The sequence below is a fragment of the Oryx dammah genome, unplaced genomic scaffold (assembly GCF_014754425.2).
Source record: "Oryx dammah isolate SB20612 unplaced genomic scaffold, SCBI_Odam_1.1 HiC_scaffold_2, whole genome shotgun sequence".
NCBI lineage: Eukaryota > Metazoa > Chordata > Mammalia > Artiodactyla > Bovidae > Oryx > Oryx dammah.
This window is the reverse complement of record NW_024070186.1, coordinates 154,518,191-154,541,417: the sequence shown is the minus strand read 5'-3', so window position 1 is coordinate 154,541,417 and position 23,227 is coordinate 154,518,191. Positions and strand designations below refer to the sequence as shown.

Below are 23,227 nucleotides of genomic sequence, written 5' to 3'. Positions count from 1 at the left end.
TTGGACACTTTCGTCACAGCATTTCCAACGGTGAGGAATCATTTCTTTCTGCGACTGTGGGGTTGGGGGGTATGTATGTCTGTCCTAATTAAACAGTGAGGACAGCAACCTGTTGCCGCTGTCCCCTAGCTCCTAACACAGCATCTGCACACAGCGGTCACACACGAAGGGGCTGCAGCACTAATGAGGGGCCTTCTGAGCACAGCGCAAGCCAGAGTCTCCAAAGAAACCGGGGAGGACAGCATCCAGAACCCGGGGAAGGGAAGGCAACATCCGCCTCTTCCCTCACTCTCATCTCAAGAGGCAAAGTGTGGATCAGATAGATTTACAAGATCTGCCTGGGAAGGAGGCACCTGGACTGGACAGGAGGAAGAGCCGCTCTTGAGAGCGAAGCTTCTGAGACATCCGGGGAGGGCTGGGGAGGCCTGAGGAAAGGGGCAGGTCTGGAACAGCGTCTATGCGGAAAGAAAAGAAAGGTGAGGAAGAAATCTATCTGCAGGGGAGGAACAGAGAAGCAGATGCGGGGAATGGACTTGTGAACGTGGGGCAGGAAGGGGAGAACTGATGAACACACTCTATGGGGGCGGGGGCGGGGGGCTTCCCTGGTGACACAGATGGTAAAGACTCCGCCTGCAGTACAGGAGACCTGGGTTCACAATCCCTGGGTCAGGAAGATCCCTTGGAGAAGAGAATGACAACCACCTCCAGGATTCTTGCCTGGAGAATTCCATGGACAGAGGAACCTGGCAAAGAGTCAGATATGACTAAGTGACTAACACGCACGTGTGTAAAATAGCTAGCTCGTGGGAAGCTGCTGTCTAACAGAGAGCTCAGCTCGGTTCAGGTACCTGTATACATACAGCCGATTCACACTGTTGTATGGTAACAGTGTGAAACGCATACAACATTGCAAAGCAACTTTATTCCAATAAAAATAGTGAAACAGAATTTAAATATATATATAATATTGAGAGTGAAGAAGAAAAAGAGAATTCTTAGCAGAATACAAGCTGAGGAAGAATATAGCTAAATGGGAAAAGACAAAGTCTGCAAGTTTGTACGGTCTTCTTTGGCTGATTTTATCTAAGTTTTTTAAATTAATTTATTTTTTATTGAAGGATAATTGCTTTACGTGGCTGATTTTCACTATCACAAATACAGGAAACAGAACCCAGAGAGTTGAGCTGATCGAGCGAAGGAGGTCGGCAGGTTAGAAGTGACAGGACAATAGGGCAAAGAATTAGCTAGGGTGGCCCCCTCTGAGGTCCCGGCTGCAACGGGTAGGAAACGAGATGAGGAGGAAACTGACAATCTGAGATTGAAGGAAGAAGGTCAGGAACCAGTTTTTGAGTGGAATTGTTGTAATCAGAATGTGGGAAATAAATTATACTGCAGATATATAATTTTAAAAACAAGTGCAACTTTTCTCAAGGTACCATAAGCTCTTACCACCTACTGTTATCAGTCTCATAGGACAAAACAAAACAATTCTCAAAGACAGGCCTGTGCCCTTCTGAAAAAGGTCAAGTTGCTATTTTCCTTGGAGTCTAATCTAAAAAAGCAGATACCTTAAGAAATAATACCCCTACAAAGAATTAATCTCAAAAATATACAAGCAACTCCTGCAGCTCAATTCCAGAAAAATAAACAACCCAATCAAAAAATGGGCTAAAGAACTAAACAGACATTTCTCCAAAGAAGACATACAGATGGCTAACAAACACATGAAAAGATGCTCAACATCACTCATTATCAGAGAAATGCAAATCAAAACCACAATGAGGTACCATTTCATGCCAGTCAGAATGGCTGCAATCCAAAAGTCTACAAGCAATAAATGCTGGAGAGGGTGTGGAGAAAAGGGAACCCTCTTACACTGTTGGTGGGAATGCAAACTAGTACAGCCACTATGGAGATTCCTTAAAAAAACTGGAAACAGAACTGTCATATGACCCAGCAATCCCACTGCTGGGCATACACACTGAGGAAACCAGAATTAAAAGAGACACATGTACCCCAATGTTCATCTCAGTACTGTTTATAATAGCCAGGACATGGAAGCAACGTAGATGTCCATCAGCAGATGAATGGATAAGAAAGCTGTGGTACATATACACAATGGAGTATTACTCAGCCATTAAAAAGAATACATTTGAATCAGTTCTAATGAGGTGGATGAAACTGGAGCCTATTATACAGAGTGAAGTAAGCCAGAAAGAAAAACACCAATACAGTATACTAACACATATATATGGAATTTAGAAAGATGGGAATGATAACCCTGTATGCGAGACAGCAGGAGAAACGCAGATGTATAGAACAGTCTTATGGACTCTGTGGGAGAGGGCGAAGGTGGGATGATTTGAGAGAATGGCATTGAAACATGTATAATATCATATATGAAACGAATCGCCAGTCCATGTTTGATGCATGATACAGGATGCTCAGGGCTGATGCACTGGGATGACCCAGAGGGATGGTACGGGGAGGAAGAAGGGAGCGGGGTTCAGGATGGGGAACACGTGTACACCCATGGCGGATTCATGTTGATATATGGCAAAACCAATACAATATTGTAAAGTAATTAGCCTCCAAGTAAAATAAATAAATTTATATTTAAAAAAAAAGAACAAAAAATAAATAAAAAGGTTCATTCCTAAAAGAAAAAAAAGAAATAATACCCCTTTCCAGCTCCAGCTTTTTCCTAGTATACACATTTTCACAGCAGTTCCAGACAAATCGTAAGTTAGAAAGCCTCCAGATATGAGCCAAGAGAATGCTAACCTACCTTCAGGCATGGAAAAAAAATCTGTCATTATAGTAGTAGTCAAACTGATAAAATAATGCCCACAGTTCTAAACCAAAAGTGATCTAGCTATATTATAGATAAACAGCCCAAACTTCTTTCTATCTAGAGCAATCACAGGACAGTAAAATATATTTCATTTTAAAATGAATGAACAATACAAATTCTTGGACAGCACAGTGAGCATTTAATTTTAAAAAGTAAACGTTATTGAGAAGAAAGTTCATGCATACACTGGGTTGCTTTGATGTCTTTGTATTATTTACTAAAGACTATCATTCCAGGGGGAAGTTCCCCTGGAGGAGAGCCTGGCAACCCACCCCAGTATCCCTGCCTAGAGAATCCGGTAAACAGAGGAGCCTGGTGGGCTACAGTCTGTAGCGTCACAAAGAGTCAGACAAGACCGAAGCAACTTAGCAGCACACCATTCAAAAGGGGGAAAAAAAGGAGGTCACCATCAGCCCCTTTCTGTCTGATCGCTGTGTATGATGAGTGTGTTGGGTATGCATTTAGCCTGTCCAGCATTCTTTCATCTTGTAATTGATCCACTTTCCCTCCTTCTGCTAATTCCAGGAGTCTAGTTACTGACTTTACTAGCTACTTTACTTTATAACTGGTACAAAAGGTGGACCCAAAACACAGGACAGCCAATGAGTGTCTTGCATTCCCTTGGCCATGGTGACTGGTTGAGGCATGGCATCATGCCAGGACAATCAGAACCCTTGGACCTAACAGAAAGATACGTAACTCAGTAGTTGTTCAGTCGCTAAGTTGTGTCCGCTTCTCTGGAACCCCATGGACTGCAGCTTGCCAGGCTTCCCTGTCCTTCACTATTTCCCGGAGTTTGCTCAAACTCACGTCCATTGAGTCAATGAGGGCATCTAATCATCTCATTCCCTGTTGTCCCCTTCTCCTCCTCCTGCCCTCCACTGGTCCCAGCATCAGGGGGTCAATACATTTCCCTTTTTTACTTAAGGCAGTTTGGGCTTCTTCCACTTGCAAATGAAAAAATTCAGACAAATACAATTATGAATACGGAGAATTACAGCACCAAGTTTTCTTTCTTCTACTACAATTCTTTCTTACTCTTCCTAGCATTCTTTTTTATACATATTTTACTTATTTATTTGGCTGCACTGGGTCTTAGCTGCGGCAGGTGGGATCTAGTTCCCTGACAAGGGACCAAGCCCGGAACCCCCGCACTGGGAACGTGAAGTCTTAGGCCACCGGAACACCAGGGATATCTCTATCATTCCTATTTTTTCCCCCTCCCCATCCAACTTCTTCACTATAGCAAACTACTTAAATTCAGCACTGAGTACTTATGACATGACTGAAACAAAAAGCTAATTTAAGAATGAGCCTAGCCCCAGGTAAATTCTTTACGATCTGAGCCACCGGGGAAGTGGCAGCTCAGACATTAAGAGTGTGCCATGCAGGGGAGACCTGGGTTCAATCGCTGGGTCAGGAAGATCCCCTGGAGAAGGGAAAGGCTACCCACTCCAGTATTGTTGCCTGGAGAATGCCATGGACAAAAGGAGCCTGGCAGGCTACAGTCCATGGGGTGGCAAAGAATCAGACACAACTGAGGAACTAATACTACCACCCACCAGGTAAATTACACTGTGATTCAATTTCTTGATCATTTAGATAGTAAAGTTAAGAGTCTCCTTTCCGTTTCTGGAAGAGTACATGCTTAAACAGATGCAGCATCACTTCTTTCATGAGGTCAAAATGTTATATGTATATGAAGGGAAATTACTCCAGCGAAATTCTAGGACATTAGGAAATAAATTCAAAATCTCTTCCTTTTTGTTTTTCTTCACAAGAGATCTGAACTGACTTACTTAAGAAAGGTCACCAACCACATGTGCAAAATGGACTTTCTAATAAAATCGTAATTGTGTGAATTAGCTTAAATTTGTGCACTTCTGCTTCTCTTGCTATCCTTAATTTTTTAATTTAATTTTTATGTTATATTGGAATATAGCTGATTTACAATACTGTGTTAAGTGTCAGGTGTACAGTAAAGTGATTCAGTTATACATATACTCAATCTTCTTCAGATTATTTTCCCATATAGGTTATTCCAGAATACTGAGTTCCCTGTGCTATACAGTAGGTCCTTGTTGATTATCTATTTTATATATACTGCTGCTAAGTCGCTTCAGTCGTGTTGGACTCTGTGCAACCCCATAGACGGCAGCCCACCAGGCTCCCCCGTCCCTGGGATTCTCCAGGCTAGAACACTGACTGGAGTGGGTCGCCATTTGCTTCTTCAGTGCATGAAAGTGAAAAGTGAAAGAAAGGGAAGTCACTCAGTCGTGTCCAACTCTTCGCGACCCCATGGACTGCAGCCCACCAGGCTCCTCCGCCCATGGGATTTTCCAGGCAAGAGCACTGGAGTGGGGTGCCATTGCCTTCTCCGTTATATCTACCAGTATATCCTTAATTTTTGATGTTGCTGTTATATGGAGAAATAATAAATTCACAACTTCCTCAGATGACATCAAGAAATACAAGAGATAAGGTAGGATTATAGAAAGAATATAGGGCTGAAAATGAAGAGAAGGCTTAAACAACCCAACCTCAGCTGGCTTCAGCTAAAAGATATATAGCAGGTGGGGGGAGTGCTGTTAATCTTAAGAATACAGGACTTCACAGAACTTCACAGACTTCACAGAACAGGAAAACACCCAGCCCCAGAAAGGACTGGAGAAAGAGGCTTAAAGTAATCTCAGGTAGTATTCTCTCTTCCTGCTTCTCTATACTTACTTTAATCTCTCCATCCATAAATTACCTTTCTCTGTCCCCAGACACAAGAGCAGAACACAACAGCCTAGAACTCCCAAGTTTTTACATTACGCCCTGAGAATGCAGTGAGATCGAACCCTCACTTGGGCCCAAAGTCAAATTTCCAAGAAAAGGACACTGACTGGACTAGCTTGGGTCAGGACTGAACTAAACCTGATTCAATCCTCTGTGTATTCTGTGGGGAGGAAGAAGTATGCAGGGGAGTGGATGTCTAGGTTTGAGGACAGTTAAGGGATCTGTGTTGAGTTAGATAGACACTCCAGAAGTTCCCATTACACAGTCCCAGCACTGTACCCTGGTTTTCTCATCATCACAGGAAAGGAACTGCTCACCAAAGTCCACTTGTGACTTTTTGTAGCAGAGTTTAATAGAACTCAAGAGAATTAACGGAATTTAAGAAATTAGAGGCTGACTAGCATTCACCACTGGTTTGCTTTTTTCTGGGGGTGGGGGGGTGGGTTCATGTCAATAAGAAATAAAAGCCAAAAAATTATGAATTCTGGAAATAAAAATTATCTTTTATAAATATGATGGTCAATACGATAAATGCAAGAGAAATTAAAAAAAAAAAAATCACGAGGTCTTGGAGAGCTGAGACCGCTGTCACGGTTCAAGGCTGGACAGCCAGAGCACTGCCAGAGACAGAGCACATGCTCGAACAGTCCCACTGACCAAACCCAGAGCTTCTCAACCGTAGTTCTTTAACATGGGTTACAGGTGTGCTCCAGGTACCAAGGCCCTCAGGTGTGCAGGATGACACCTGCCATGAGTACTATTTACTAGGACTAATGGGGTGCAAATATTATATAATATTACAAAAGTTGAGACACACTGAATAAATGACCAAAATACTACTGGAACTCAGAGTTCTAGCAAGGTGGCGAGTCACCAAGTAAATCCGAGTAAGGTCAATAAACGTTTAATCAGTGTTCAACTCATTTTTGCTGTGCAGTCAATGAGTCGTGTCCGACTCCGCGACCCCATGGACTGTAGCCCACCAGGCTTCCTCTGTCCATAGGATTTCCCAGGCAAGAATACTGAAGTGTGTGGCCATTTCCTCCTGCAGGGGAGCTTCCTGACCCTGGGACTAAACCTGAGTCTCCTGCATTGCAGGCAGATTCTTTACCACTGAGCCACTGGAAAGCCCAGCAACTCAGTAACTGTACCAAAAAAATGCAAATTAAAACAAACAAAACTGGCTAGGATTTTTTTTTTTTTTTTTTTTTTTGAGAAGGCTTTCCCCAATGCTAGTAAGGAAACAGGAGATTGGTACATACTGCCGAGGCAGCATACTCTTAAGGCTTGGGAGTATACTCAAATATACTGAGAGAGCTGGAATAGAGATTGCCGGGAGATAACCTCAGATATGCAGGGAGAAGGCACCGGCACACCACTCCAGTACTCTTGCCTGGAAAATCCCACGGACGGAGGAGCCTGGTAGGCTCCAGTCCATGGGGTCGCAGAGTCGGACACGACTGAAGCGACTTAGCAGCAGCAGAAGCAACAGCAGCAGATATGCAGATGACACCACCCTTATGGCAGAAAGCAAAGAGTAGCTAAAGAGCCTCTTGATGAAAGTGAAAGAGGAGACTGAAAAAGTTGGCTTAAAGCTCAACATTCAAAAAACGAAGATCATGGCATCCAGTCCCATCACTTCATGGCAAATAGATGGGGAAACAAGGGAAACAGTGACAGACTTTATTTTCTTGGGCTCCAAAATCACTACAGATGGTGATTGCAGCCATGAAATTAAAAGACGCTTACTCCTTGGAAGAAAAGCTATGATCAACCTAGACAGCATGTTAAAAAGCAGAGACATTACTTTGCCACCAAAGGTCCGTCTAGTCAAAGCTATTGTTTTTCCAGCAGTCATGTATGGATGTAAGAGTTGGACCATAAAGAAGGCTGAGTGCTGAAGAACTGATGCTTTTGAACTGCAGTGTTGGAGAAGACTCTTGAGAGTGCCTTGGACTGCAAGGAGATCCAACCAGTCCATCCTAAAGGAAATCAGTCCTGAATATTCATTGGAAGGACTGATTTTGAAGCTGAAACTCCAATACTTTGATGCAAAGAACTGATTCATTTGAAAATACCCTGATGCAGGGAAAGACTGAAGGTGGGAGAAGGAGACGACAGAGGATGAGATGGTTGGATGGCATCACTGGCTTAATGGACATGAGTTTGAGCAAGCTCTGGGAGTTGGTGATGGACAGGGAAGCCCGGCGTGCTGCAGTCCATGGGGTCTCAAAGAGTCGGACACAACTGAACGACTGAACTGAACTGACACTGAGAGAGAAACACAGGCTACACAACTATGTGTAGCTAAGGTTGTAAGCTGGCAAGGCAACAAAGACTGAATGCAGCCCTCAGGTATGCTCTGCTTGAATCCCAGTGGGTTATCAGTAGCTGTGTCTCACATAAAAATTGGGAGATTTCACATTAAATCCGTATTTCTAAATTTTCAACTTCTCTTAAAGACCTAGAAGGTGAAGAAGCACCAAGACACATACTCCCAGGGCCAAGAATGTCTGGGCTGACTGACCCTGCACTGTCCCATCTCCAGGTCCCAGAGTCCCAAACAGGCCTGCGAGTCTCCCAGACTGAATGCAACTTACGCTTCTAGGCGATTTGAGCAAAGCTGACCCTTCCCAGCGTATGGACATGCATCATTTCTGGTCAGGGAGATTTGGGGTACGCTTTTTTACTCCCTTAACTGTATTTTCCAAAGCTGTCTTCAATAAACATGTGCCGTTTTGGTAATAAGAAAAAACATGTTATTTCTTTAATCTCCCAAATCACAACTGCAATATCACTTCATCTAATGAGATCACAACAACTAAAGATAACAGATAATGACTATGGTTTAAAACTAATTGAACTAAGGGAGTAACATAAGGTTACAATTACCACAGTATTTCCCTTCCTTTGATACTAATTAAAACACCAGATTGGACAGACAATATTAGCACTTTACAAACTGGATCTTTCTCCAAGTGCATAGCTTCTATAGACACTCAATTCATAAAACTCTATTCTAAGGATTTGTTTCCGTATATTAAGTTTCTTTCACCAAAAAATGCAAACAGAAAAATCTCTCCTACCAGAAATCTACAGCCATAACCTCAATTAAGTTAATGGTTAAAAAGTTAAATTCCCGATCTTTATTTTACACGGTGTTGTTTTCATTGATCCATAAGAACAGTGATTTTACGGGGTTCTCTTTCTCAGAGAACTTCAAAAAGTTTATACAAATCGCCATTCATCTCACCCCATCAAAGAGTAAATCATACTACCCTCACAGTAAAGAAAAAGTACAACTTTCAGGTAACGGACAGCAGGGGGTGGGGTGGGGGCGGTCTGTTAATTCAACATCTCTCTCTCAGTTTCCTCCAGGCCACTCCCACATAACATCCAGAGGGATCTAGTCAAACAAAAGGGTCTCCCCTGCTTAAAACTGACATCAGCATCCTGCCTCCTCTGACTCTGAGGAAAATCCAAGCCGGAGCCTGTCTGCTTTATCCCCCACCCGTCTCTCCAGGGCTCACCTCTCCCAGGTCCAGCACATGGCTGCTGAGTGTCCACCGTGCCCTGGACCCTGTTCCCAGGCGTGAGGACAAGCCTTCCTCTCTCGTGGAACCCACCCCCTACTCAACCACCCTACCAAGTTCTCCTCCTCCTCAGTTTCTCTGATCATCTTTTTTTTTCATTTCTTTTTTTTTTTTTGCTTTGAGAGCACTTACAGTTGTTTATAATTTGATTTATGTATCTATTTGCAGCCATGCTTGGTCTTCGTGGCTGAGAGGGCTCTTCTCTAGCTGCAAAGAGCAGGGGCTGCTCTCCTGCTGGAGCACCGGCTCCAGCACGTGAAGGCCGCTGCAGCTGCAGCTGCAGAGTGCAGGCAGAGTTGGCACACAGGCTCCGGTGCTCCATGGCGGGTGGGTCTTCCCACATCAGGGACCGAACACATGTATCCTGCACTGATGGGAGGATTCTTCAGAATACTCAAACAGCAAGTTTATTAACTATATCTCAAGGTATCTGAAAATAAGCAGTACTACCTATAACACACTTATTTGTTATTGACTGGCTTTGTTTAACAATACTTTTTTGTAAGTGAAGAGAGGAGGAGGGAATTTTAATCACTGAAGCCTGGTATACATACCAGGAATATACCACTAATTGTTTGGTCAACTTTTCAAGGTTTCTCTAATTACTAGCTATACAGCTTTTATATGTCAGTGATCAAAACGGGATACTCGAATTCTGTAAGAATGGAGCAGTTGACTTTCAAATGATTCCAGAAACTGAAAGGCGACTTGCTTCTAAAATCTATTATCTTTAAGATTACAGGAGAAATGAATTGATTTTTATAAAACAGTGGATGCACAACAAATACTCTTGTTATAGATAATGTACAGGAATGGGTACATGTGTGTGTTTACTCAATGGCTTATAATACAATACATTACCCGTTATAGGGTTTCTCTGGTGGCTCAGTGGTAAAGAATCTGCCTGCAATGTGGGAGGGTTCAATCCCTGGGTCAGGAAGATCCCCTGGAGAGGGAATGGCAACCTACTCCAATATTCTTGCCTGGAGAATCCCATGGACAGAGGAGCCTGGCAGGCTGCAGTCCATGGGACCGCAAAAAGTCAGACACAACTGAGCAATTAATGCTTTTACTTTCACCCTTGTTAGAATAAAGCTGGTCAGAAAATTTGCCTCAGAGAGAGGTGATAGGCCTCTACACAAGCACAACAAATGGCTCCAACGGCATCTTGTCCCCCAGCTTTTATCACAAGAATCAGTGTCCTCCTTAACCAGGCTGGTGAAAACATGGCAGAAAAGCCAGCTCGATTTGCCCATTTCCTGTACCAGAGGGACTTGCAGACACAATGCAGGGGGTGAACAGAACCAACCCTAAGAGAGAAACCAGTCAAAAGCTCCCCAAGGCACAGAGGATCCAAAGAGAGGATGTTTAATTTTAACCAAGAATAAAAAAAAAAATTCTGACCAACTGCTGTGACCTTGTAATTTTCACAAATTCAGGTAAGTCTGAAACTATCACATCCCTCGGTTCAGCTCCTGGCTCCACCACTGGACGACGACCGAAGGGGCCTCAGGACCACTCCCACCCGGCCGACACTGTGCTGAGAAGGGTTTTGATGACCAGCCTACCACTGAGCTGGGGCGGTCCTGCCTCTCTCAACAGCACAAACTCAGGCCAGAAAGCTGAAGCCAAAATGATTTCACCAACCCTCTCTCTGGGAGATAAGCTGGCAAGGTAAGCTGCCAATCATTAATCCTACTAGAAAAAAAAATGAAGAGAGCGATGGCGAATTCAAACAGATTCAGTTCAGTCGCTTAGCTGCGTCCAACTCTTTGTGACCCCATGGACTGCAGCAAACCAGGTTTCCCTGTCCCTCACCCACTCCCGGAGTTTACTCAAACTCATGTCCATTGAGTCAGTGATGCCATCCAACCATCTCATCCTCTGTCGTCCCCTTCTCCTCCCACCTTCAATCTTTCCCAGCATCAGGGTCTTTTCCGAGGAGTGAGTTTTTTGCAACAGGTGGACAAAGTATCAAACAGATTAGCTCACTGGAAAGTCACTTTGTTAGCAGGCTAGTCATTAGGAAGAAAACATCAATGATCTTCTACCATCACACTTTAGGTTTAAAAAAAAAAAAAAAATCTCCCAGTGTATGGGTGACTTCTCTACAGTAAGGCCTTGCATTCCTGAACTGAACTTCCACCAGATACTTAATTCTCCAACAAGGCTGGCGTGGAAATGTTTGTACAGGCTCCCGGCTGCCTCCCTAAGCTTACTTCTTCCCTAAGCCCACTTGTCTTGTGTTTCCAAGGCAGTTTACCAAGTAAACTGCCTCTTCCAACTGTGCTAGTCTCCTCTGTGACTCTGATCCTGTTTTTCATATGGGGGTGTTTTAGGAAAACTACTACAGAATAAAGGGAAGCATACTGCTTTCAGAGGTGAATGCTAGACAGGACAGGAGGCTTATTTGTGAGCTAAGTTATGAGACTAACTCCTTACTGAGAGGGCTCTGAATCTGTGTGCCAGCTACTTTATAAATGAATACATGCCAGGAAACTGCTAGGTTAGTCTCAAACAGAAATCAGGAATGCAAAAAGTACCCCAACACCCGTACAACATTTGCAGTCAAGAGGCAGTCCAGCGCTGGGGAGTTTGGGCTCTAGAGTAACCATTCTGCAGAGTCACTTGTTGGCTCCTGTGACTTAACAGAGGGCATTTTGGTTTTCAAGTCACATTCATCTAAAAATCAAGAATTTGTAAAAATTAAGTGAGTTTATGCTTATAAAATGCTGTAAATGGACTTGATAAGTGTTAGCTATTATTCTTACAGCTGTATGAATTTCCAGCTTCCAGATCACATCACCAACATGGTCACAATAACAACCCATTCTTCTTTCTAAAGATAAAATAATTCCCTAGATTGGTCATTTATTAAGTCATTCCTCAGAAAAAAGGAAGGGGGAGGGAAACAGAACTCTTATACAACACGCTGAGTGTAAATTGCTACAACCTTTCTAAATGACTAACTGAAAGGATATATCAAAAACCCTTAAACCATAATATGTACTTTGATCTTACAACCACACCTCTAGAAATTTATCCTAAAGGAAAAAAAAAAATCTCAAAGATATATAGAGATGCATGGAGGGCAGTTATTGCAGAGTTAATGATAATAGCAGTGGGAGAAAAATAATGTTTAATAAAAACAAATCGGTTGGGGACTTTCCCTGGTGGTCCAGAGGTAAAAAATCCACCTCCCAATTCAGAGGATGTGGGTTCAATCCCTGGTCAGGGAACCAAGATCCCACATGCCTTAGGCAACGGAGGCTGTATTCCACAACGAAGACCCGAGGCAGCCAAATAAATAAATAAATCATAGATCCGCAAAATGGAATATTATTCAGTCAACATTACAACTGACTACATAGAGAAGAAAAGATTCATAATGAGATGTTAAGAAGCACAGGTTAGGAAACAACCAAATGTATACCAGGATCCCATATTTGCTACCCAAAATTATATATACTGACAAATAGCACAGAGAAAAAACAGTTTGGAGAGAAATGTATTCAGGTAGTGGACCTCTAAGTATTTTATGGTTTTTTACTGTCTACTTTCCTGTATTTCAATTGTTCTACCACGAACATGCAATTCTTTAAAATACAAGGGATCATCTAAACTGATTAGCAGATTCTTTCTGAAATAGTACTATTAAGCTGAGAAGGATGACAGGCTTATCTTTATTTACAAAAAAATCTGCATAGAACCTGATGTTTTATTAGTTACTTTTAATGTTTAGTTATTACTGTAATTTTAAAATTATACATATTCAGTGCCAGGAAATTAGCAAGAGACTTTTTAAGCAATGGATTTCTACTTACTACCATAAAGTACATTAGTACAAAAACTGAACAGACTAGCTAGAGTTTCATACATTTTTATATATCTCAATATTTTAGCATCATCATAACTAACATATATTAAACGACTGTGTCTCAAGAACTTAAGTGAGAACTTAGAAGTATTGAATTTTTAAAATTATTTTCTTTTTTGAATTTAATTTTTAAAATTTTGGCCATGCTGGGTCTTCCATGCTGCTTTCTTAGTTGCATCAGTGGGAGCAACCAGGGCGTCCCTGGTGGCCCCGATGGTAAAGGGTTAGGGTTAGCGTTAAAGCACCGCACCGCACCACACCACTAGAGCTGTGGTCCTGAGCTTCTCTGCAGAGGCGTCTCTTCTCGCGGAGCAAAGGCTCTAGGGCACATGGGCTCAGCCGCTGCGTCACACCGGGCTTAGCTGTGCCGTGCGTGGCATGTGGAATCTTCCCAGACCAGGGATCGAACCCATGTCCACTGCACTGACAGGTGGATTCTTAACCACTGGACCACCACGGAAGTCCTAGAAGTATTACATTTTACTACAACAATTCCCATTTTCAGCTGAGAAAACTGAGGCACTGAGAGGTTAGGTGACTAGATCAAAGTCACAGACCGTGCTGTTCGGTGCTTGGTCGCTCAGTCGTGTCTGACTCTTCACGACCCCACGGACTGTCGTCCGCCAGGCTCCTCTGTCCACGGGGATTCTCCAGGCAAGAAGACTGGAGTGGGTTGCCGTGCCCTCCTCCAGGGGATCTTCCCGACCCAGGGACTGAACCCGGGTCTCCTGAATTGCAGGCAGATTCTTTACCAGCTGAGCCACCAGGGAAGCCCAAGAACATTGGAGTGGGTAGCCAATCCCCTTTCCAGGGGACCTTCCTCACCCAGGAACCCAACTGGGGTCTCCTGCATTGCAGGCGGATTCTTTACCAGCTGAGCTGGTATGGTCAAACCCAATATTCTCTAGAGGTTGCACTCTTAACTATCCATACCCTCAACTACAAAGCAGAAGCTGTTATTTATGGGGCCAATGCTGGGCTCCGACAGAAAGGAGTGAAGGTCATATATTAGGAGTAGAAAAATAAAATTGGAAAATTACTAATTTTCGTTATGTTGGGAAAAACCAATTTTTTATTGCATTATGTTGGACTTATCATAGGTTATAAAATGGCATTCTGATGTACTGATAGCAAATAATTTACCATTATGCTGTGACTTAAGTTTACATTTTGAGTCTAAGCAAACATTTTGCTAGGAGCCTGCTTTTCAGCTTATCATCTTGAGTTATGCTTGGGAAAGGTTCTCTCCTTTCAGAGCCAACCAAACTTACAGAAATGACTGGGGTGTGGTACTTATACCCAGTTTATAAAGTGACTATGAAATGATAAGATTAATTTTACAAGTAAAAGTTTAAAGGTGTGGCCTCACTGTGATGTAATTCACCCAAATATTTCATAGGGTTCCTCCAGGCACTACTCAAGGAGGTACAGTGATATCTGCCCTTCTGAGATGTATTATTACAGGTGCCTCACATATCGAAGGTCATGGTGTTTTATTAGATGTCCAAGGTATGAAAGCTATTCTGTCACTTGAAAGACACGCCATCCTCTTCAGGACATGGTCTGGGGCCACTCAGTGAGAAGGAACCACAATGCCAGTGGTTCTCCAATGCTGCTGTGTAAGAAAACTTCCTGGAGAGCTTGTTGGAAATCAGATTCCAGGAGTCTGTATTTTTACCAAGAACTTCAGGTTATGTTGATGTAAGTGATCTGAGGTCTACACGTTGAGAAACCTGCCAGTAAGTGGAACTATTCAGAAAAGAAAGATCATTCACAAGAGAAGAGCCCTACGGCAGTGGAATGTGAACTGAGTAATATAAACCCGACCGACCTGTAATTAATTCCCTGTAATTCACAAATCCACATTAAAAAGCTGAGTAAGAGTAGAGGGATTTAATGGCACCTCCTCCATAACCCTCTTTATGGAGATTTGAGTTTGCCTCAATCTAGTAATTTGGAGAAAACATGAATTTAAGCAGAGTTTTATTTCCAATAATAGGGATAAGCATTAAGAAAAAGGAAATTGCTAGTCAATTGCAAAAAAAAAAAAAGCTAAGAGAGACAAACATTTCAGGGAATTAACTTGCTACCACTCATTTTATGCCCTATTTCACAATGCTTAGTATCTGAACAATCCACAGGGTTCCAAAGTACATCAAAAATGTGTTCATTTCCTCTCTTACTCAGGCAGAATAATAATAGACTTTTGTGAAGGTACCATGTGCCTCAGAAATTTCAATAGATACATTCTTAAATAAAGAAATAGCCTTCAAAAACAATTCTATCAGAAATTCACCCTACTGGAGCTACTTATAGAAGTCTTAAATAGCTTTTGGACCATCACTAAATTAGTGTCCTTCATTTCTGAATTTGGATTACCTAAAGTTTTGGGGTTCTTTACAACTGTCCTACAGAAAGAACTCAAATATTGAAAAATGGTTTTCTTCTTTTGTTATAAGCAAACTCATAAAAATAACATGTTTCAGGTGAACTATTGAAAATTTAGAAACAAAACACAGTATTTTGTTCTCCATAATAAGTAGAAATCATAACATTGGGGGGGACTAAGCTTCTGCACCTTAAGTCATATTAAAAATAAAGGTATCCCAACAAATATACTCCTATTTCAGACAGTAAGAGTAGCACTACATAAACCAGCCGGCCTGCTGGCTCCATGGTCCCATTTCATACCGTCAGATCCTGTCCACTACATAAACTCTGAGCCTGGTCTTCATCCTTTCAAAGGGATTAGTAAAAACTGCCTCCCCGATGACAGAATTGAGATTTTCCAGATGCATTTTTGGCACGGTACTTGTTTTTTATTATCTATGCTTTTTATTGCACTTGTTTTTATTATTTGGACGTCCCGACCACGTAAACATTAACAGCAGGATGCCAGCAGATAAAGCACAAAGAAACGCAACTATTCGGAGTCGCATCTATTTAAATTTTCAGGCTGGTGCTGCCTCCAGAATAGCACCGAGGATGGCAAAGTTCTAAAGGAAACTTTCATTTTCAGAGGCTATCAAAAAATCTCCAGAGCCTTCAACTCAACACAGACGCCCCTAATGGTTTTCTTCAAAAACAAAGCCTTTAGTATGAATCACAACAAAAGATGCCGATAGGAAATGTAATCTACGAAGGTGCTTCCTAATCCAAAAGGCAAACAAGAAGTAAGAGGGAAAGGCGCAACCCCATTCCTCGTCGGTTACCTTTTCCTGGGGATTCTAACTGCATTTTCCTCGGTCAAGCCAGACAGAGCCTGGTAACTGTGGCTTCGGTCCACACTGTAAAACCGTGTCAGTGCGTAAAGAAGGGGAAAAGGAAGCGGCCGACACCGGGAACGCGCTCCCCCCTTGAAAGGATGAGCCGCTTTCTGTGAAATACCACCGGAGTCAAGTCAGCCCCAGCTGGAGGACGCGGGGCCAAAACGGCATTGACTGCCCTTCACTGACAGGGTAGTTTTTTTTTTTTTTTTTTTTTTTTGCGGGCGGAGGAGAGAGAAGAAGGGATGAGCCGGGGAGGAGAGGCCGGGCATTCCGGATCCCCGGCAGGCTGGCGGGGAGGCGAGGATCGGCCGGCCCGCCCCACTCGGGCGACCGCGGGCAGCGAGGTCAGCCCTGCAAGGGACCCCACCGTCCCGCGTGCCCCTGGAGAAAGGACGGACGTCCCCCCAGCTCGCCTGGCCACGGCGACCGATGCCCATTCAACCCCCCGAAGCCCGTCCCGCCGCCGCCGCCCACCCCCTAGCCTCGGTCCGCCGCGGAGCCCCGGCCTCCCGGCGCGTGCCAGCCGGCCGCCACCACCACCACCCACCCAGCCACCCCCGGCGGCTCGGGAGGATGCGAAGGACGAGTCACAGGGCGCCTCCCGGGCGCGCGGCTCAGGGTGAAGGGCGCCGGGAGGGACGCACACACCGGCCCCAGGGTCGGGGCGGGGGGGTGGACGGGCGTCCCGGGCGGCCATCGCGCCCACCCTCGCCCCGGCCGCCTGCCGGGTGCAAGGCAGGCCGACGCGGTCCAGCCCTCTCCTCACCTCATCTCCAGGCGGGTCCACGCTGCCGCCTCAGGGGGACAAAAAAAAAAATCAGTGCAGCTCAGTCGCCGCGGGAAAGGGACGCAGGAGCCGCAGCCCCGCACACCATCCCCGCCCGCCTCTCGGGGCGTCCCGGAGTCCGCCCGGGATTCTCCCTCGCGAGCCGCCGTACTACCGAGCAACCAAGCTGCGCGCCCTCCCGTCTCCACCTCAGCTCTCTGCCTCCCTTCGCTCCTCTCCCTCAGTCCCTCGCTCCCGCCTATCTCCTCATCTCCCACGGGACCTGCCTCCCCCGCGCCCTCTCCGCCCCTCCGTCTCCGCCCACGGGGGTTGGGTGGGGACAATGAAAAAACAACCAATCGAAAGAAAGGGCTCACACCTCCTCCCGCCCCCTCCCTCTAGCCCCGCCCACCGCGGGGAAACGCAACTGGAAAAAAAAAAAACTGGAAGAGGAGGGAGTGACAGCCGGATCGACAAATCAGCAAGCGCAGAGGGGGCGGGACCTGGCCACCCCCAAACACCCCCCCGCCGCCGCCCCGCCCCCTTTCCCGAAGCAGGCGTCTGGCGTAGGCTTTCCCGATGTGCCTAGAGGCGTCCGGTGTGGGGCTTCGGGAGGTTTTGTTCCATGGTCTCGGTGCCATTTGGCGATGCTGTGCGAGGCGAGGTACAAGTTAGGACGCCTTCAACTAACTAACGGCAGGTGTCACAGGAGAGAACAATGTGGAGGCACAAGGAGGGCGGGGCATAGTCCTGGGAAGGTGGTGGGGATACGGTTGGAATGAGGAAGGGTGTGGTCTTGAGCAAATTTACATAAAGCTGAACCCGTCGGCCTCTAGGACTTCGCGCATTGATTGATAGCCCCAGGTGCGTCGCCTTGAAGCATGCCGGGAGATGTAGTTCCGCGTTCGGTTGCTATGCTGGTCTTCTCGCAATTACTGGTAGCCCCAGGCGCGTCGCCTTAAAGCATGCCGGGAGATGTAGTTCTGCGTTCGGTTGCTATGGCGGTCTCTAGAGTCCAAGACTGACGAGCAGCCTGACCAATGGGAACAGGCCCTGGTGCTTAGGGGGCGGGTCCTCTGCTGAGAGGCTTGAAGGTGGCGGAGGTGAAGCTGCAGGCCGTTAGAACCGCTCCGAGGCAGGTGAGCACCGAGAGACGCGCTACGTGTCTTGGGAAACCGGCCTTTGGGCGGAAGCTCGGGAGACGCCCCGCGGGACCGTCCAGCCCTGGGGTGCAGGGTGGTTTCCGTCGCACCCCAACCTTCTTAACACCTCTTGGGCTCAGGCCTAGCTGGCTTAGCTGAGGCCGCTGAGGGGCGGAAGAGACTTGATTTGCCTGACGATTTCCTGGTTTTTACTGGTTTTGATGGTGGATGTTATTTCAGTTTGCATCTTCCTCCACTTTCATGGAAGCAAAAGTCTGGAAGTTCCCTTCCACCGAGACTCCCAGGTTGGAGTTTACCCACTCCTGCGTCTTTTTGTTTCTATACTTTGAGTTTCTTTTTCTTTCTGCCTTACTGGTTCCATACTACTGCTTTCTCCTCCGTCACTTTTTTTTTTTTCCCCCGTTGAACAATTACGTAAAACAGGGGCGTTCGGGTTTATATAACTCTAGGTCCAGATTTGCCCTCCAGATTTAAGCTAAACGGAGGAATACTCGAGCAATGCGTGAGAATCACCTCAGAACCGTTTTGAAGTGCAGACTATGATGCTGTGGGTGTGAGCGGGCTCTGAGAATCTCCATTTCTGACAAGCTCTCCGGTGCTGGTAGTCCAGGTTACGGGCAGCAAGGTTTTGCACATTTAACGGGAGCCACTTTTTTTAAAAAATGAAGAGAAATATGTGAAATTAATGCTAGAGTTGTATTTAATCCAGTATATTTAAAATATTATCATATCAACATGTAATCAGATGTTTAAAAATCAAGATTTTATACATTCTCTCATTTTCTTCACATTTGAAGAAACCTGATGGACATCTTATGCTAACAGTACTTCTCAGTTCTGACTAGGCACTGTTCAAGGGCTACTGGATGATACAACCCACTGCAGAAATTGAAAGGTATTAAATCTTAGGTTGCCCCTGACAAAACCCCTTACTGCTCTGTGAGATGGACTTGGGAAGTACTTTACCAGGTCTCAACTCAATTTACAGAAATAATAGCACAAATAGCCAGCATTTATTCAACACTTCCTTTGTGGCAGGTATTGTACTGAGTGCTTTGCATGCATTATTTAAGCCTTTCTGTTACTATCCCTGTTTTACAGGTGTAGAATTTAAGACCCAGATGGTTGGAATTATGTAGTGTATGTGGGTCATACACTGAATAAGTAGAAAAGCCAGGATTCAGAGTAGGGTCACTTAGGACTTCTAAATCCTATCCATCAATCACCGCAGCGAATAATTATTACATTTTGTCGCTAATTTCAATTCATTGATGCCTCTGCTCTAGTTTTTGGCTAATCCTGAGACATTCAGATTTCAAACAGAGGGGGTTCACCATACAAGGCAAAGTTCCCTCAGTTGTAGTGAACTATTTTGGCAGTCTTACAACTCTGTGCTGTCCGTTCAATATCAAAGTTCTAAATTGAAGAAGAGCATTCCAAACCTCAAGGAGATATATAGGCCTTTCAATCAGTACTATACGCTGGACAGTAGTGTGTCTTGGTTCATCTGTGTACCTTCTTGAAGGAGGAAAGGGGGAAGGCTTGGGAATTCTTAAAATGTTTCACATTGCAATCACAATGTTTTGGGGGTTTGTTTTTGGTGAAATCTTTCATTCATTGATAAAAGTGAATCTTTTCTTGCTCGTGCGAGCTTCACATGGAATAGTTCAAATACATCTTTAGTATTTTTGCAAAATGATATTCTTCTTGTACATTGTAAAGATGACATCTCGTTAAATTATTTTCCCTTGATGGTGAATTTATTAGTAAACATTTAATCAAAAGTACAGTTCCTACTTTGCATCTGAAGTAATGATTAAAGAGCCTATAGTGATTTAGAGAATTCAATAAATGTTGGCAGACTGCAGTAAGCTTGGTCCATGGAGAAGAGGATCCTTTGCGTCGGTTGCAGAGGAGGGAGAGTGTAGTAACAGGAGGGAGGGCCCTCAGTTTACCTTCCGCATCCCGTGCCTTGTCCCAGTGCCACATGGCTAAGCCAGCGGGAAGGAGACTTACATTCATGGCGCCATGGGCTCCACTGTTCCAGGAGTACAGTATGGAAAAATGGAATGCCAACTCAGAAATATAAATGAAAGTTACATTTCTGTCGTTCTGAATCTTACTGTACCAAATGGCCCTACATCGAATACAGACTGGAGCAGTGACTTCTAATCTATGAATTAATGACCATCCCACTTTCCCAAACCACCCACTACCCACCCCCCAGCAGTACTGGCAAGGGGGTCCACTAGTAAGAATTCTTCAGTGAAAAGGTATTTTGTAAATCAGCAAATAACAAAAGTTAAGCTCTCTTGGAGGGAGGAGAATTAATCAAAACTTCTTTAGAGATTCAGAAGAGGTCATGTTGGAAGCCTCTTGCATGGATAGGCAACAGTTTGACATAGCTAATTAAATGCCTCGTCTTGCTTCTACATAAAGTCTTTATCAAAAAATTATTTTCCTTTCCTAGTTCTTCACCTATCTTTAGATCTCAGCTTATGTGAGATGTCAAGAGGATGCCACACCTGTATACAAATTCAATCAAGTATGTCTTGATAATGTCCATATACATCTAGACTTTCATAATCAGAAGACTGATACGGTCATCTCATCCCCGTCCCCCTCAAGTGATGCCTGAATCTCCTTTATGATGCTGCTGTAAATGTGTATCCAGCCTCTAGTTTAAATCCATCTAGTAATAGGGACCATGTCACTTCATGCGTCTGCCTAAGTTTTGTATACCTAAAATGTGAAAGTGAAAAGTTCTTAAGATATGTGCTGCTAGCTAGAAATGCTTTCCAGAGTTTAGCTAGGTGTGAGCCACCATCACAGCGTCTCCCATGCCCATCTTTTAACAGGCACAGGAGAGCAGTACAATGTATAATGCCAGTGTGTTCATTGTTTATGTTGAGTGTCCTTGGAATTTATAGATTTCTGGAGACTGTCTCCAGCACAATTAGAGACGTCCTTCCCTCTTTAGGAAGCAGAGCTGGCCTGTCCAGTTAGGACTACCAGTCTCCATTACAGCCTGCAAAGTATGTGGTATTTGAACCAGCCCTCCAGCTAGTTACTGTTTTGCTGACCATAATAGGTTTTATGGGTACATGGTTTAACATTCCTCTTTATCTGATATGTGGATGTATATGAAAAGTCCCACAGGTGGGTAAGAACATGGTTAAAACTTAAGCATCTCTTCAGTGTAACTGAAGATTTACTCAGCCTGGCAAGATGATGAGCATAATAGGGCCACATTTCAGAGCTGACTTCATCTGTTGTTTTTTTAAAGTAACCTAGCTGCTTGACAGTTTGTCTGCTTTCCTTAAAGTAAAAATGAGGGTGGGTGAAGCATAATACTTGACTGTCTTATGAAGTTTGTGCTGGGAATAATGAAAATTTGAACACATAAGAAGAGTCTGGACTTTGAAGTTGTCCACAGCTGTGTTGTCCAAAGGGAGAGAAAGAAGCCGTGCAGTGGCCTGTGGCAGTAGCCCAGGCCTCAGGCATCACAATTTTGGCATATCATTGTGTTAACATCTAAGATGAGCACTTAAGCCAGGAGATTGTAAAAGAAAAGGAAGCCTAGAGGAGGGAATTATGGGAGATTCTAAGATATCCTTGATGGCTGAAGTTGGCACAACAAAAATCTCACTTGGGGGTGGGAAAAGTGAGTCTGGTTTTATGACTGTTGAATTTGAGGTTGAGCTGATAATCAGAACACTTTTGGTCTGAAAGTATAGATAAGGATTGATCTATAGAGGTTTTACTTACAGTCATTAATAGATGAGCTCCTTGGAGGAGTAAGTATAGCAGGGGAAGAGCAAGTGAGTCTCGTGTTGTTATAACTAAGAGGAAACCATTTGAAATGTCTTCCCATTGATTTTTTTTCTCAGAAATCCTTTAAAAGATTAGTACTTTCATTAACTACTTTCTTGGTATTATTTATGGTAAGTGTTTAATTTATGCAAAGTCCTTATTCTGCTTTTATACCAAAAATTATTTGTTTTTGTTTCTCCAGATTTATAATAGGTTTAATATGTTGATATTAAAAAAACTTAAAGTATTACGAACATAATCTTCAATTTGTGGACTTAATGTCAAATATATTTAAAATTGGATGTACCTGAAGAATTATCAATAACCTCAGATATGCAAATGACACCACCCTTATGGCAGAAAGTGAAGAGGAACTAAAGAGCCTCTTGATGAAAGTGAAAGAGGAGAGTGAAAAAGTTGGTTTAAAGCTCAACATTCAGAAAACGAAGATCATGGCCTCTGGTCCCATCACTTCATGGCAAATAGATGGGGAAACAGTGGAAACAGTGTCAGACTTTATTTTGGGGGGCTCCAAAATCAGTGCAGATGGTGACTGTAGCCATGAAATTAAAAGACGCTTATTCCTTGGAAGGAAAGTTATGACCAACGTAGATAGCATATTAAAAAGCAGAGACATTACTTTGCCAAAAAAGGTCCATCTGGTCAAGGCTGTGGTTTTTCCAGTGGTCATGTATGGATATGAGAGTTGGACTGTGAAGAAATCTGAGTGCTGAAGAATTGATGCTTTTGAACTGTGGTGTTGGAGAAGACTCTTCAGAGTCCCTTGGACTGCAAGGAGGTCCAACCAGTCCGTCCTAAAGGAGATCAGTCCTGGGTGTTCTTTGGAAGGACTGATGCTGAAGCTGAAACTGCAGTATGTTGGCCACCTCATGCGAAGAGTTGACTCATTGGAAAAGACCCTGATGTTGGGAGGGGTTGGGGGCAGGAGGAGAAGGGGATGACAGAGGATGAGATGGCTGGATGGCATCACCAACTTGATGGACATGAGTTTGAGTAAACTCTGGGAGTTGGTGATGGACAGGGAGGCCTGGCGTGCTGCAGTTCATGAGGTCGCAAAGAGTCAGACACGACTGAGCGACTGAACTGAAAT

The 23,227-nt window shown here is 44.1% G+C and overlaps 2 protein-coding genes across 14 annotated transcripts in view; one reads left to right on the top strand and one right to left on the bottom strand.

Annotated features, from left to right (window-relative positions):
* The window catches only part of ITSN1 (intersectin 1), a 241,501-nt gene extending 224,085 nt beyond the window's left edge, over nt 1-17,416 (bottom strand). For all 8 annotated transcript variants that reach the window (XR_005718999.1, XM_040228484.1, XM_040228497.1 and 5 more), the window contains exon 1: nt 17,141-17,416. The gene's annotated coding sequence lies outside the window, so the exon portion shown is untranslated. The remainder of the gene's footprint in view (nt 1-17,140) is intronic.
* Nucleotides 16,476-23,227, top strand: part of CRYZL1 (crystallin zeta like 1) — a 35,040-nt gene continuing 28,288 nt past the window's right edge. For 3 of the 6 annotated variants that reach the window (XM_040228559.1, XM_040228543.1, XM_040228569.1), the window contains exon 1: nt 18,186-18,279. The gene's annotated coding sequence lies outside the window, so the exon portion shown is untranslated. Of the gene's footprint in view, nt 16,564-18,184; nt 18,280-23,227 lie in introns of those variants that run through there. The other 3 variants (XR_005719006.1, XM_040228576.1, XM_040228551.1) reach the window with 2 other exon arrangements.